This window comes from Sphaerodactylus townsendi, linkage group LG09 (genome assembly GCF_021028975.2).
Source record: "Sphaerodactylus townsendi isolate TG3544 linkage group LG09, MPM_Stown_v2.3, whole genome shotgun sequence".
NCBI lineage: Eukaryota > Metazoa > Chordata > Lepidosauria > Squamata > Sphaerodactylidae > Sphaerodactylus > Sphaerodactylus townsendi.
The window spans coordinates 12,595,022-12,609,751 of NC_059433.1; positions in this window are offsets into that span (position 1 = coordinate 12,595,022).

The following is a 14,730-nucleotide window of genomic DNA, read 5'->3' on the forward strand; positions in this document are numbered from 1 at the left end:
CCAGATTAGATACACGAGCTCTTAAACTCCTACGCCATTGCTGCTCCTGGATGTTTTGGATGACTTTGATCAGACCTGATTCAGAGATAGACATGCACTTAAGAAGCTCTAAGCATCAGGTTAGCTTTTCTATGTTAAATCATTCATCTCCCACCTAAGAAACACCATGGTTCATTCTGGATTTTATACCCAAGTAAAAACATTATTAGAGAATCCTTGTTTCCATTTGATCTCTGCTTTGTTAAAACATTGCTGTATATTTTAACAATAACTTAAAAGAATATGATGATTCCATCAGTTGATACTACATAGATAACTAGAGAGCAAACTTGAGCCCATTAAAATGTTTTATCAAGAGTAAACAGGTCACAAAACAAGGAGCTCCTTTCTAAAAACCTGAAATTTTATTACGTCTCCCATATTTATAGGTTTTCAAAGCCATCTTAAAACAACAGCTATCAGTCTTGTTGAGGAGGAGGAGAAGGAGAAGTAGAGGGGGAGGAGGAGGAGGAGGAGAAGGAGGAGAAGTTGTACTCAGCTCTTCCTGCTGATTCCAGCAGTCTATAGTTTTCCTTTTAAAAAAATGGGAGGAGCTATCTTTGAAGATATGCAGACATGCATAAGAGAATCTTAGCAACTCGGAGGACTTCCACTGAAAAGCATTGGGACCACGGAGGACAGGTTTACCGCCCATTGGGAAGAATTGCCCAAGGTTGTGCCATTCTGAGAGACATTTAACAGCGGGAGTGCCCTCTGACTAGGAAGTTCAAGACTGGTCTGTTGCAGGCCTCTGAAGGTGCAGGCCCAAGGTGTGGAGTGCACAAAAGGCTGAAATAGAACTATCACTCCCCCACTCTGTCCTAGCCAAGTACAGGGCACCAAAAACAGATTCACTTGGGGGGGGCAGAACAGTTACCTCCTCTCATTATCTGTTTCCGGCTAATCCCCCCTCCCCCGATAAAAGTGCCACCGGCAGATGAACTAAGATAGATTGGCACATAGACTAAATATTTGCAGAGGAATGTAATTTATCACTTATTCATAATGTTAACACAGCCATTTTATTCTGCATTCTCTTTGTTTGCCAAATAGTTTTATTAAAACTTTTTAAAAGACAAGCAATTGGGGGAGAGGTAATGGTTTCCAGTTTCTTCTGCAACAAATATAAACACTGTTAAAAATGTACCCCTTGCTCTCCATTTCCAATTTTGCAATTATAATTCACTTAAGTCTTAATTATTGCCACTAATTAATAAATAATAATAAAGCCGCTTGTTTTCCTCAAATACCTGCCGCAAAGCCAGGGGGTGAGGTTCTGAAACAACAGCTACATACCGCTTCAGAGGGTTCGCGAAGGTGCCAGCTGCTAAGCGTACGACAGTGGGTAACCCCTCCCCAGAGATGCTGTTTTTAGCGTCCCTGAGTCGCTGTATTCCACCCGTGTGGAAACAGCCTTTTACTCATTCTTCCTCTGTTTCTAATTTCAGCAAAAACATATACATTTTGGCAATAACATGATCATTATCCATACATAGTTTCACTTCAAATTCAATCTCAGTATATTCAAAACCATGAGAGTGTTTATCCGCTTTGACTCTTTCTGATAATCATGCATAAAAAAACGAATAACAAGTATAAGAACATAAGAACATAAGAACAAGCCAGCTGGATCAGACCAGAGTCCATCTAGTCCAGCTCTCTGCTACTCGCAGTGGCCCACCAGGTGCCTTTGGGAGTTCACATGTAGGATGTGAAAGCAATGGCCTTCTGCGGCTGTTGCTCCCGAGCACCTGGTATGTATGTCCTTCTGCTACTGACAATATCAAGCTAACCTAGGTTGTCCAAGTCGGGATCCAGCTGTTTGAATACATATTCCTTACTTCTCATTGGAGGAAGGAGCAGCCTCCTCTAAGGGGATCTGTTGTGCTTGTACTTCGTGATCAAAGCATCCAATCTCATCCAAAACAAACAAACAAAAATTAAAAATCCACCCCCATCTGCACTGGCTTTGGGTGCAGCCCCAGATTAGATTCAAGGTTCTTGTACTTATGAAAAAGCCCTAAACTGTCTGGGGTCCACATACCTATGGGACCATCTCTCCTGGCACATCCCCCAAAGAGTGCTTTGGTCTTTGACCAGTAATCTACCAGTGGCCCCTGGCCCTAGAGAAGGTCAGCTAGTCTCAACCAGAGCCAGGGCTTTTTCGGCCTTTTCCCCAGTCTGGTGGAACATTCTGTCTAGTGAGACCAGGATCCCGTGGGATCTTATGCAGTTATGCAGGGCCAGTAAAATAGAGGTGTTCCACCAAGCATATGGTGTAAACAGCCCTAGTACCATCTGGCCTCCCCCTCCCCTCTCTGCCTTGCTGTATTTAGTTGTTCACCCTCACAGAATTGGTTGTAATTTTTGCCAACTTGGAAAATAGGTAATTTAGTAAATTATTGAAATGTTTTAATGTTTAACTGATTGTATGTTTTAAATGTTTGTTGTGAGCTACCCTGAGCACAAAAGGAGAAGGGCAGCCTATTAAATCCAACGAAATAAATAAAATAACACGTTGATTGAGGGCAAAGAAGGCCAGGACAGACACAGTGGTCATTCTCCACGGAAATCAATGACCTTAGAAAGGTGCAGGATGGCCAAGTCCTCCCTGAACACCAACAGATGATGGGGGGGAGGGGGGGGGTTGGGTTGCCAGTTCAGAATGGAGTCTGAGGAGGACAGAGACCTCGGTGGAGTGCCATGTCATAGACCCCACCCTCCAAAACATCCATTTTCTCTAGAGGACCTGATATCTGCAGTCTAGAAATGACCTGCAATTTGGGGGGGATCCCCAAGTCACCCCTAAAGGCTGATATCACTAGACTGGAATAATTCTGCATAGTATTTCATAGTCAGAGTCACAAGCACCTCTCATTCTGTTTCTTACAGTACACTACTAGTTCTTAGGGCCTTTCCCCACTCTCCCCTATCCCCCCTATGCCACGCACCCCGGCATCCCCATGATGCTCGGTGCGGGGTCATCAAAAGGCACCCTTTGCAAGAGCACCAGAAATGCCGCGGGATGAGGGGGATGAAAAGCAGCTATTGTCAGGTGGTTACATAGTACTGTCACCGCCCCTCTTGTAGGGAGTGCCGGGGGACCCCGCACTACTCTCCTCAAGTAGCGCGGGGCTTAAGGTAAGTGGGGAAAGGCCCTTTAGATCAACATATATACCAGTCCAGCATCAATTTTGTTCATGGTTATGAAGTTTGCTGACAAACCACAGTCTTTCAGAGCCTCTATCTAAAACCAGAACTAAGTGCTTGGGTACACTTCTTGCAAAAAGTCACAGGGCAACAGCTATGACAAAAGGTCTGTGCCTAAGAGCAGTAAGAGCATTACTTTGCCTCTTTTCATCAGTGTTAACCAAGCAAAGGGATGGATCCTTATTCCCCCTTTACCCCCGCGTCTTTGCCTAGGAGCCAAGGGGTACTTTCAGCCATTCCTCTCATTGAGGCGAAGCTGCTGGGCCTGTTGCCTCTTCTATCTCTTTCATCTCCCCAGGTAACGAGGGAGAGAAAGATGTGATGGAAAAATTTTTAAAAAAATTCCCTGTATTTATTCTGAGCTTCTGGCTAAAACGGTACCGCGAGCGATGCACTGGCAAATCTAACTTTTGTCATTTGGTCATTTGATTTTTTATCCCTAACAAGCTTCCTTATAAGAGAGGTTTTTTTTTGGGGGGGGGGAAATACCCACAACTGTGTTCTCGGGCATTCTGATGTTCCAGTAAAGAAAGAGCCAACGGTGAGATATTCAGTCTCTTCTCTGAAGGCACACTCCTTAATCTTTCTGTCATCAATAATGGAGTCTTATCGCTGTGGTAGGCAGCTCAGAATCTGTATACATACGGAAGCATGAGACTCAGCCCACCTGTTCGCATTCCAAATGGAAGTCAAGGCCACCTCTGAAGGGCAAAGTGGCAATGTCACCTTTGTCTCTAATCTGGACGTTCATTTTGCGCAGGTATCAACCAACTGGAATTGCCTTGATGGAAACAACAGCCCGGGCCTAGCGATGCATAGTCTCTAAAAATAATTCTATCTTCGCGCGCATTGAGAAAAAGTATGCAGTCAAAGCCTGGTGATTTGACACTTGGTCAGAAGGGGAGCCCTGCTGGTTTGCAGATATCCCTTGGGACTGTCTATCGCTTTCTGATAAATTGCCTCGGGGGCCTCTTTGACAGGTGGCAGCAGAAGCAATCGCTCAGAACGTGGAGGAGAGTGGCACAAACATCAGCTGTCAGGTGTTGGGGTTGAGCTCCGACCTGTCACACAAGCAGTTGCTATGATATGTGAGGGGGTTACATAATTTTCCCACCAGGCCCCGCTAACAGTATCTTTAAGGAGCTGCCCTCAGCACAAAAATGCAGCAGGTCCCTCATTAGTGAGCTAATAAGCCCAAAATGGCACACGCGTTGGCAGGATTAAGTGGAAGCGAACTACAGTCCGCCAGACAACTCGCGATTTGGTGTACTTTTTAAAGCTATCGAAGGCGCTGGTCTTTTTACAAGGAAACACGATAATTAAGGATGTTTTCAGGAATGCACCAAATCCGCTCACGTCCTCTTCAACTGGGGCAAGTAGAGGGCTGCAAGTTGGGCAAACAGTTCAAAATGCTCATGAGCAGCTCAGTCCTGTTCACTGGGTACAATTGGCCTTCTCCGTCATGGCCATAATGCTGCCTTCCCTCACTATCGGTCATATAGGAATAAACAGCGTGCAGACAGTCTTCATTTCTCCCTGATCAGTATGGATGGCTGTCAGTCTGTCTGGACTGGCAGCAGTTGGCACAAGTATAATGTCACACAGCCACCCATGATGTCCGTTAATGACATGACCCAACCAACCATGCCCCGGGGGGGGGGGGGGACAAGCTTGCTACTGCTACTGTCAAAAAATAGCATGTTTGTTCCTACAGCATTGTCACAACAATATGCCAAACAATGACAACTTAAGTATCCCCACAATTGCTTTATATAGCAATTATTTACCCTTGATTTAAGTTGGTCCTCCAGTAAACCAGACAATACCAGTCTTTTATGATGCTTGGGAAATCTGCAGCTTCCTGGCTGTGCTGTTTCTCAAAAACAGCCAAAAGAGGAAATGGGTGCAAGTTTATCAAATTCTTGGCAGACCCCAATAGGCAGATACCTTTTGCTTGGGGTCACCTACTGTAGGCCCTTTATGCATGCAGTGCTTACTCCTCTGTTGTCAGTTTTGCAGTGAGTTTTTCCTGTGAGTTTTTGTTGTTGTTGTTGTTTAAATGGGATTCTCCTGCTGCAAAGTGTCCCCAACTGAGCCGAGCCGCCATTTTGCCACCTGTTCTATCCATGAAACTTCCATCTGGGAAGGTTACTGACCTTTTTTTTGACATTTAAGCAGTGGTGAGATCCAAAAATGTTAGTAACAGGTTCCCATGGTGGTGGGATTCAAACAGTGGCGTAGCGCCAATGGGGCTGGGCGGGGCACTATGGGGGCATGGCCAGGCATTCTAGGGGCGGGGCATTAATAATTTCTCTGTTACTGTAAAAAACTCTTACTGTAAAAAAAAGTTCCTAATTTTCAGCTGGTATCTTTCTGTCCATAATTTAAACTCATTATAGCAAGTCCTATCGTCTACTGCCAACAGAAACAACTACTTCTCCTCTAACTGACTGCCTGTCAAATACTTAATACTTTCAAATACTTAATTTTGTTTCTAGAAATCAAAAGAAGGATACTTTCCTTAAACAAGGAACTTTACCATATTTCTAAAACATGTTTTTAAAACAGCCCAACAGGGAGAATTATCCCGTTTTCTACCTTCGCTAACCAGCCACATAGGAAACAACAGGACTTTATGATTTTTGGACCTAATGGAATTTCTAACGGAAAAACAGACCCAATTAGTAACCCCCTCTCGGCACACACAAATAATTAGTAACCCACTCTCGGGAACTGGTGAGAACCTGCTGGATCCCACCTCTGCATTTAAAGTCTAGAGTTACTTTGCTGGACCCCTTAAGTTTCATGTCAATTTCAATGGCTTATTGCCCCAGTGATAGACTGGCAGCATAAAAAAGCCTTCTCGTTGCTCTGAATGGATGGTTCGAAAAGTGGGAGGAACTGCTATTGGGTGGGCAGAGGAAGGTGGGAAGGAGTGAGAAACCCAGTGCAAGTGAAACGCATGCTGACTTCCTTCGCTTTCCCTGCAAAGAGACCAAAAAAAAAATCGCTCTTTCAGATATTTTGGAAACAGTAGCGATTCTCTGATTTGAGGTACGGTGAGTTCAGGAGAGGGCAGAGTAACAGAGAATCCAACCCAAAGGGAATGTACATTCAATGCAAAGATCTCAAGTGCATAAATGGTTACAGTGATCTGATTAGACCAGGGGTAGGGAACCTGCGGCTCTCCAGATGTTCAGGAACTACAATTGGCCATGCTGGCAGGGGCTGATGGGAATTGTAGTTCCTGAACATCTGGAGAGCCGCAGGTTCCCTACCCCTGGATTAGACCAAATGTTAAGGCGACCAGAAATTCACAAAGCATTCAATCTTGCGTTATTGTATTATTATTTTGTATTGTATCACCAGCTCCAACTCTCCTTGGTAGGCTGGGTAAGCTCTGACACTCTCTGAAGGGGCTGTCTTGGCTACATCATTCCATTACATATGAATGAAACCTGATTCACACATTGCTGGATATTTTATCACCCAAGGGCTCAATTGAATGTAATCTATGGTGGGGGAGGAATGATAGTTGGAGTAATGCTGAAGTGATAAGAGGAGGAGGGTCCTTGACTCAGCTCTTTGGGAGGACGGCTCAATAGCAGAGCACATACTCAAGGTCCTAGGTTTAGTCTTTGAGGTCTACTTCTAAAGGATCTTGGATAGCAGGTGCTGGAAAAGGTCCTGTCTCTACTTCAGGCCCCACAGCACTGCTGACAGCAAACCAATATGGCACAGTGGTTAAAGTGTTGGACTAGGAACTGTGTGATCCAGGTTCAAATCCCTATTTTGCCGTGAAGGTTGCTGGATGACCTGGAAGTGATGTCACTGCCTCACCAGCAGCAGTCTAGCACTTGGTCAGAACTCTGCGGTTGAAACACAGATTTACAGAGTTGCCGGTGAAGCGGTGACGGCGCTTGCATTTGGGCTGGAAGTGATGTCATCCCACCAGGACAACGCCAACTGCCTCCCATTCTCTTTATGTTCTCCTGCTGCCCAGATGAGCAGCAGCACAAAGGGCTGGTGAAGTGCAGGAAGAAGAAGAAGAAGAAGAAGAAGAAGAAGAAGAAGAAGAAGAAGAAGAAGAAGAAGAAGAAGAAGAAGAAGAAGAAGAAGAAGAAGCAGAAGCAGAAGAAGAAGAAGAAGAAGAAGAAGAAGAAGAAGAAGAAGAAGAAGAAGAAGAAGAAGAAGAAGAAGAGTTTGGATTTATATCCCCCCTTTCTCTCCTGCAGGAGACTCAAAGGGGGCTTACAATCTCCTTGCCCTTCCCCCCTCACAACAAACACCCTGTGAGGTAGGTGGGGCTGAGAGAGCTCCGAGAAGCTGTGACTAGCCCAAGGTCACCCAGCTGGCGTGTGTGGGAGTGCACAGGCTAATCTGAATTCCCCAGATAAGCCTCCACAGCTCAGGTGGCAGAGTGGAGAATCAAACCCAGTTCCTCCAGATTAGATACACGAGCTCTTAACCTCCTACGCCACTGCTGCTCCTCTCATGCCATAACGGAAGTCTCATGCCATAACAGAAGAACCTGGCCTTTCACACTCTCCTCAACCTTACCTTCTTAACATGATGGGGGACCTCTGGTGACAAAAGAAGAAGGGGGCAATGATGTCAAAAGCTGGTTTGGGTCCCCACTGGGATGAAAACCGGGGTCCAAATAGCCAAGTGACCATGAATGAAAAGTCGACAATACTGAACAAGGTGGACTGAACAATAGTCTGACCCAGTGGAAGACAAATCTGCAAGAAACTGTTGCCTGCAGGGTATGACAGATGAAAGTTGTGTCACATGTGTGAGCCGTTCCTTGAGGCTTCAGTTGCTGAGGCCTGAATGCATGCCATCCCAAGTATAATCCCAAGCATAATACAATATTATATGTGTGTATGTGTATATGTTCTACACAATCTTGTTATTTTAATCTAATTATTGTTATCAATTGCTGCTGATTTTAATGGGTTCATTTTATGCTGTATCAATTGCTGTGGGAAACAGCCGTGTTGTGAGCCGCCTCGAGCCCTTTGGGGATGAGGCGGCCTATACATTTAGTAAATAAAATAAAATAAAAATAAAATATACAATCCCAAGTATAATACAATACAATCCCAAGTATCATACAATAACACACCTGCTCCCCTTCCCGCAGTTTTATTTATACAATCAGCCTAATGTAAGACAATAATAATAATAAAAAGCCAGCTAAGCCCATATTCCTGACAAGAATATTTCATATTCCTGAAATAATTCCTTGCAGGTGATAACAATCTACCACACTTGGCTAATGAAGAGATTGTATTTATGGCTTGTGTATTTCAAGGGTGTCAGCATATATAGCTGTCAATTGCAGCCTATTTAAGAAGTTTGCTTTTGGTGTATTGATTGCCCACATGGGGAAGGAAAGCAAATGTTAACTTTTCCTGACAATTAATTCCCATGTGGCTTGTGACGGGGGTTGGATTGGGGTGGGGGACCGAAACAAGATACTGCAGAATGATCTTAAGGATCTGCATAACAATAAGCAAGCATGGGGTGTGGGGGTTGTTGTTATTTTTTAAAAAATGAAACATGACTCACATTGCCCCGAGTTGTGGAAACTGGGGGATGTGATTAAAAACATAAAAGCAAGAGGGGAAAGATAAGAGCAACCGAAGCTTGACGTTCACAGCAATTGTGGCATGTAAAAATGCGCTAGCAATGCCCCACTTCGAAAATGCTGGCACAGGCCTGGGAGGTGCTGACGACTTCAAAAGGAATCAAAGGTCCCCAAATGCTGACTCTGTATTTTCTCGCTGCCAGCGTCATTCCATGGTTTGCGCTGAAGTTCCACTGAGATTACCAGATTCAAGGATTACAGCTGATAAATCAGCTCTCTTTTAAAGCGATTCGCTGATTAACGACGGCTATCGCTCCGACTTCAATGCACGCCATGTCACGCCAACTTTTATTCAATGATTATTTTAGGCTGGTCTCTTTTTTTAAAAAATCACTGTATGATTTTATGTGTTAATTGCCTGGCGCACCTTTGATGGAAAGAGTGGGAGAGGAATGAATCAATTAAATAAAGGAATACACTGAAAACCATTTCCACACAACAATACAGTTGACTTCTTTTTTCAGCTACAGAAGGCAGTGGGAGATAATTTACTATGCAATAAAAAACCAGGAAGTATTCACTTTTATTTATTTTGAGGTCCCCCCAGGCAGGTAACACAAATAAGGCAATAGAAAACCAGATTGATCTTGTTTGCAGTAGCCCATATATTTGGGTCAAGCAGTTCAGTCATTCACTTGGATGATTTATTTCCAATTCAAAATGAGCAGCATTTCAAGCAGTTTTGTGTCTGTGCCGTGGCAAGGAAAGTAACTGCTTTGGGTATATGCTTACAGTTTGTGGGCTTGCTCGGTCTATGTTTGCCCTAAAGCCATCAGGTGTAGGTAATGCATAACATAACATCTTCTCTGATCTGGATTGGCCAGATGATACAAATAGGAGGCCATTCTGTTATGTTGTAAGGGGATTGATAGAGGTAAGGGTGAACAAGTTTTCCTCGCTGCCAGAGTTAAATAGTTCCATTCTCTCATCAACAATTTTTGTTTAATAATTTATACGATTCTGAACAAGTTAAAGGTAGAAGGGAGTCAAGAGGTATACCAATTGATTCGATCTTCCTCTCTATCACTCGCTCGCTTCAATGTTTCCCCTTCTGCCATTCTACGAGGTAGATATAACAATCTAGAAATGTGTAAAAGGGTGTGCTCATGTGATGCAAATCAATTAGAAACATTAACTCACCAATTGTTCTGTTGTCCCAAATTGGCAAGTATTAGAACTAAACACTCTAGGTTGCTTTCTGTGATACCTAGCGAGCTGGATGAACTAAGCAGACTATTGTTTTTATTAAATAACTCTGATGCCACATTCTGTAAAATGGCAGATACTGCTTGCAGATCATGTTACACTGCAAACGGATAGATTTTGACCCATTACTACAAGAAATGCTACCGACGATTGCTAGACGGAGGGAAAGCAATCTCTTTCCTATTTCCTTTTTAAAAAATCTTTTATCACAATACATTAGAGACAAACATAAGAACATAAGAACTAGCCTGCTGGATCAGACCAGAGTCCATCTAGTCCAGCACTCTGCTACTCGCAGTGGCCCACCAGGTGCCTTTGGGAGCTCACGTCCAGGATGTGGAAGCAATGGCCTTCTGCTGCTGCTGCTGCTCCTGAGCACCTGGTCTGCTAAGGCAGCAATCTGAGATCAAGGAGGATCAAGATTGGTAGCCATAGATCGACTTCTCCTCCATAAATCTGTCCAAGCCCTTTTTAAAGCTATCCAGGTTAGTGGCCATCACCACCTCCTGTGGCAGCATATTCCAAACACCAATCCACACGTTGTAGCTGAAGGGGAGTGTTTTCCTTTTAGTATTGAAGATCCTAAAATCCTTCCCCCCAGTATTTTCAATGAATGCCCCCTGGTTCTAGTATTGTGAGAAAGAGAGAAAAAAATTCTCTCTGTCAACATTGTCTACCCCATGCATAATTTTATAGACTTCAATCATATCCCCGCTCAGCCGTCTCCTCTCCAAACTAAAGAGTCCCAAACGCTGCAGCCTCTCCTCATAAGGAAGGTGCTCCAATCCTTCAATCATCCTTGTTGCCCTTCTCTGCACTTTTTCTATCTCTTCGATATCCTTTTTGAGATGTGCCCCACAAAGTCACCACAATTGCCCCTCCATCTGAATTGTCAATGTCGCTGATTAATAATAATCAAAGTTAGCAATCTTTAGAAATGCATGGAATTACTCTCACCTTTGGCTATTCAAGGCTTGGAATTTTGTTTCTGCAATTACCTTGACACTACATTGACCATAACGTTGGGTAAGGGAACAATCTTAAACAAGTCTTTCCAGAAGTTGGTCCCATTTTATTCAGTGGACTTTATTCCCCGGAAAGTATTTGTAGGATTTTATCCTAAGAGGAAAAAGACAAAGAGGTAATTGTTTTATTAAAAACTGGACTGGGTGGTAGTGAAAAGATAATCTAGACAATGTGGATCCACATATGGTGTTATGTTTTTATGTCAGGAAAAGGAAATCTTTGGTTATTGTTATAAGTGAATTCTGTTGAATAAGTGAATATTTTTTTTTAAAAAAAATACCACTATGATTCATTTTGCTTTTATCCGACAGGGTAAAGGACTGTGTGTTTGGGTCACTCAAATAAAATGTAGTGCCTTTTGGAAATATTAATGTAAGTAATAAGTAACACAAAAATTTACTCAACATAGTTATTTACTAGTTAGGAAATCAAATAATTTCTCTAATTTATTATTCGGATTCATTGCCAGAAGCAAAGGGCAATTTTAATATTTTCTTTTTCTAATCTATTTAATACGTTAAGGAGGGGGCAGGGAGAAGAATCACCTCACAAAATCAACTTTCAACCGCACTAATTAAATTTTCTGCTTTCCAGTTGGAACTGAAGCCTTCCAATTCATCCATTAGCTATCTGGAGCTATAAGGAAAAGTGTGTGTGTGCTTAAAGAGCTATCAAGTCACAACTGACTTTTGGCGACCCCAGAAAGGGGCTTCCAAAGCAGGTGAAAAGCAGAGGTGGTTTGCCATCGCATTCCTCTGCAGAGTCTCACTTGGTGGTCTCCCATCAAAGTGCTGACCCTTCTTAGCTTTCAAGATCTGATGAGATAGGGCTTTACTCTGTCACCTTGATTTATTTTTGTATTTATTTTGTGAAATGTATACCCCACCTTTCCCAACCGAAGTCGGGCTCCAGATGACTTACCCACAGATTAGAACACAGCACAATACTAACAGCACAATACAAAACAGCCTTGAAATAGCGCAAGACTTCATAACCGCAGGTGGCGAAGTGTTCAACAAACCACAACCCCAAGCCTACAAAATTAAATCATCTCCCCTCTTGGCACAATTCCCTTACCAATTTGTCAGGGGGTGAAACAAGGGGGAGGGGGCACACATTAATATGTGTGTGTTGGGAGTTGGGAGTTGGCAAGATGGATAATTGGACAATGGGTGGCCTCAGTCAAAAGCCCAGTAGAACAACTCTAGCTTACAGGCCCTAAAGACCGATGAAGGTCCCACGGGGCCCTGGTGTCCAGCAACAGAGAGTTCCACTAAGCTGGCTGAGGCCAGTCTAATGTTCGTGGACCACCAGAAGATTGATGTTAGAGGAGTGAAATGCCCTCTCAAAAACTATTAAGCCAGGCAATGCAAAGGGAGAAATCACGGTTCCAAATACACTTTCAAAGAGAGCAGAGAGCAGAGAGCAGAGGCAAGGAAGCAAGCAGAAGCAGAAAGAGAGCCAAAGAAGCAGAAGAAGAAGAAGAAGAAGAGAAGAAGAAGGGCTTGGAGAAGAGCCAGAGAAGAGAGAAGAAGAAGAAGCAAATGGGAAGAAGCAGAAGCAGGAAGCAGAAGCAGAAGGCAGAAGAGCAGAAGAAGAAGAAGGAAAGAAGAAGAAGAAGAAGAAGAAGAGGAGAAGGAGGAGGAGGAGGAGGAGGAAGAGGAAGAGGAAGAGGAAGAGGAAGAGGAAGAGGAGGAGGAGGAGGAGGAGGAGGAGGAGGAGGAGGAGGAGTTTGGATTTATATTCCCCCTTTCTCTCCTGCAGGAGACTCAAAGGGGCTTACAATCTCCTTGCCCTTCCCCCCTCACAACAAACACCCTGTGAGGTGGGTGGGGCTGAGAGAGCTCTGAGAAGCTGTGACTTGCCCAAGGTCACCCAGCTGGCGTGTGTGAGTGTGTACAGGCTAATCTGAATTCCTCAAATAAGCCTCCACAACTCAAACGGCAGAGCAGGGAATCAAACCCGGTTCCTCCAGATCAGAGTGCACCTGCTCTTAGCCACTGCTCTTAGCCACTACACCACTGCTGCTCCACTAGGGCCTCAGACCACTCAAGGTCTTAAAGGTCAAAAACAACACCTTGAACATGATCTAGAAGTCAATCAGCATCCAGTGCAGTTGCCACAGTACTGGTGTAATGTGCTCTCTCAGTGTTGTTTTGGTGAGAAGTCTTGCAGCTGCATTTCTGGATCAGTCTCTAGGGCAGGCCCATGTAGTGCAAATTACAGTAATCCAGCCTGGCAGTGACCATTGCATGGATCACTGTGGCCAGGTCTGAGCAGAACAGGTTGGGGGGGGGGCAACTGTCTGGCCTGTTGAAGAGGGACAAAGGTCACTTTGGCTGTATCTGTGACTTCCCCCCCTATAAGGAAAAGTAGGATATAAACAAAGGTTTTGTGGAAATATATCATGCCAACAGTGGCTGCTGATCCCTTAGCCCTGCTGCAGCAAAACCTGTGCTGGCATCCGAATCAGAGGCCACCATGGGGGAGGAACAGGTTGGAGCATTCCTGGGGTCAGAGCTGATGTTAGTCCACTCCCACCCAGGGTTTGGGGCTGGGAGCACCGTGCCCTACGGAGGGCTTTCTGGTGGTGGAGGGTTTTCTTTTTTTGTTTCTTGCACTGCCAGAAAATTTATTTGGAGGTGACATAGCTTTAAAAAGGGCTTGGACAGATTGATGGAGGAGAAGTCAATCTATGGCTACCAATCTTGATCCTCTTTGATCTCAGATTGTAAATGCCTTAGCAGACCAGGTGCTCAGGAGCAGCAGCAGCAGCAGAAGGCCATTGCTTTCACCTCCTGGACGTGAGCTCCCAAAGGCACCTGGTGGGCCACTGCGAGTAGCAGAGTGCTGGACTAGATGGACTCTGGTCTGATCCAGCAGACTAGTTCCTATGTTCTTATGGTGGTGCCACAATCGCACTGCATCCCACCACTGAGGATTTTGGATGGGGCTGTTAATGAGCAGAGGAAATTCGTAACTGACCACACAGTCCAGAATTAGACCATGTTGTGTGTTCAACTATGGTCATTTCCCCACTTACCGTCTGCTGCGCACTACTCTCCCCAAGTAGCGTGGGGTCCCGCGGCACTCCCCACTACAGGGGCGGCGACTTGCCCAGCCTCCCCTGGCGCATTACCAGCTCTCAGCGCCCCCTCAGCCACAGCGTCATTGCTGGCGCTCCTCAAAATGGCACCGCTCAGATGACCCCGCGCTCATGGGGAAGCTCGGGAGTGTGCCAGAAATGACGCGCGCTGAAAGTAGCACGCAGCAAAGGGTGGTCGAGGAAAGTGGGGAAACGACCTATGAAGCGGATACATATTACAAATGGAAAACACTTTCTTTGGCAAGGTTCCCAACACTCATTTCCCATTTGCAGTGTGGTAAGTTTTCCATCTGTGGCCCCTTCCGCACATGCAGAATAGTGCACTTTCAATCTACCTTCACTATCATTTGCAGGCGGATTTTGCTCTTCTGCACGGTAGAATCCAGCTGTAAAGTGCATTGAAAGTGGATTGAAAGTGCATTATTTTGCATGTGTGGAATACACCCATGTGTCATCTTCTTCACATCCATCACTAACACGTCACTGCAGC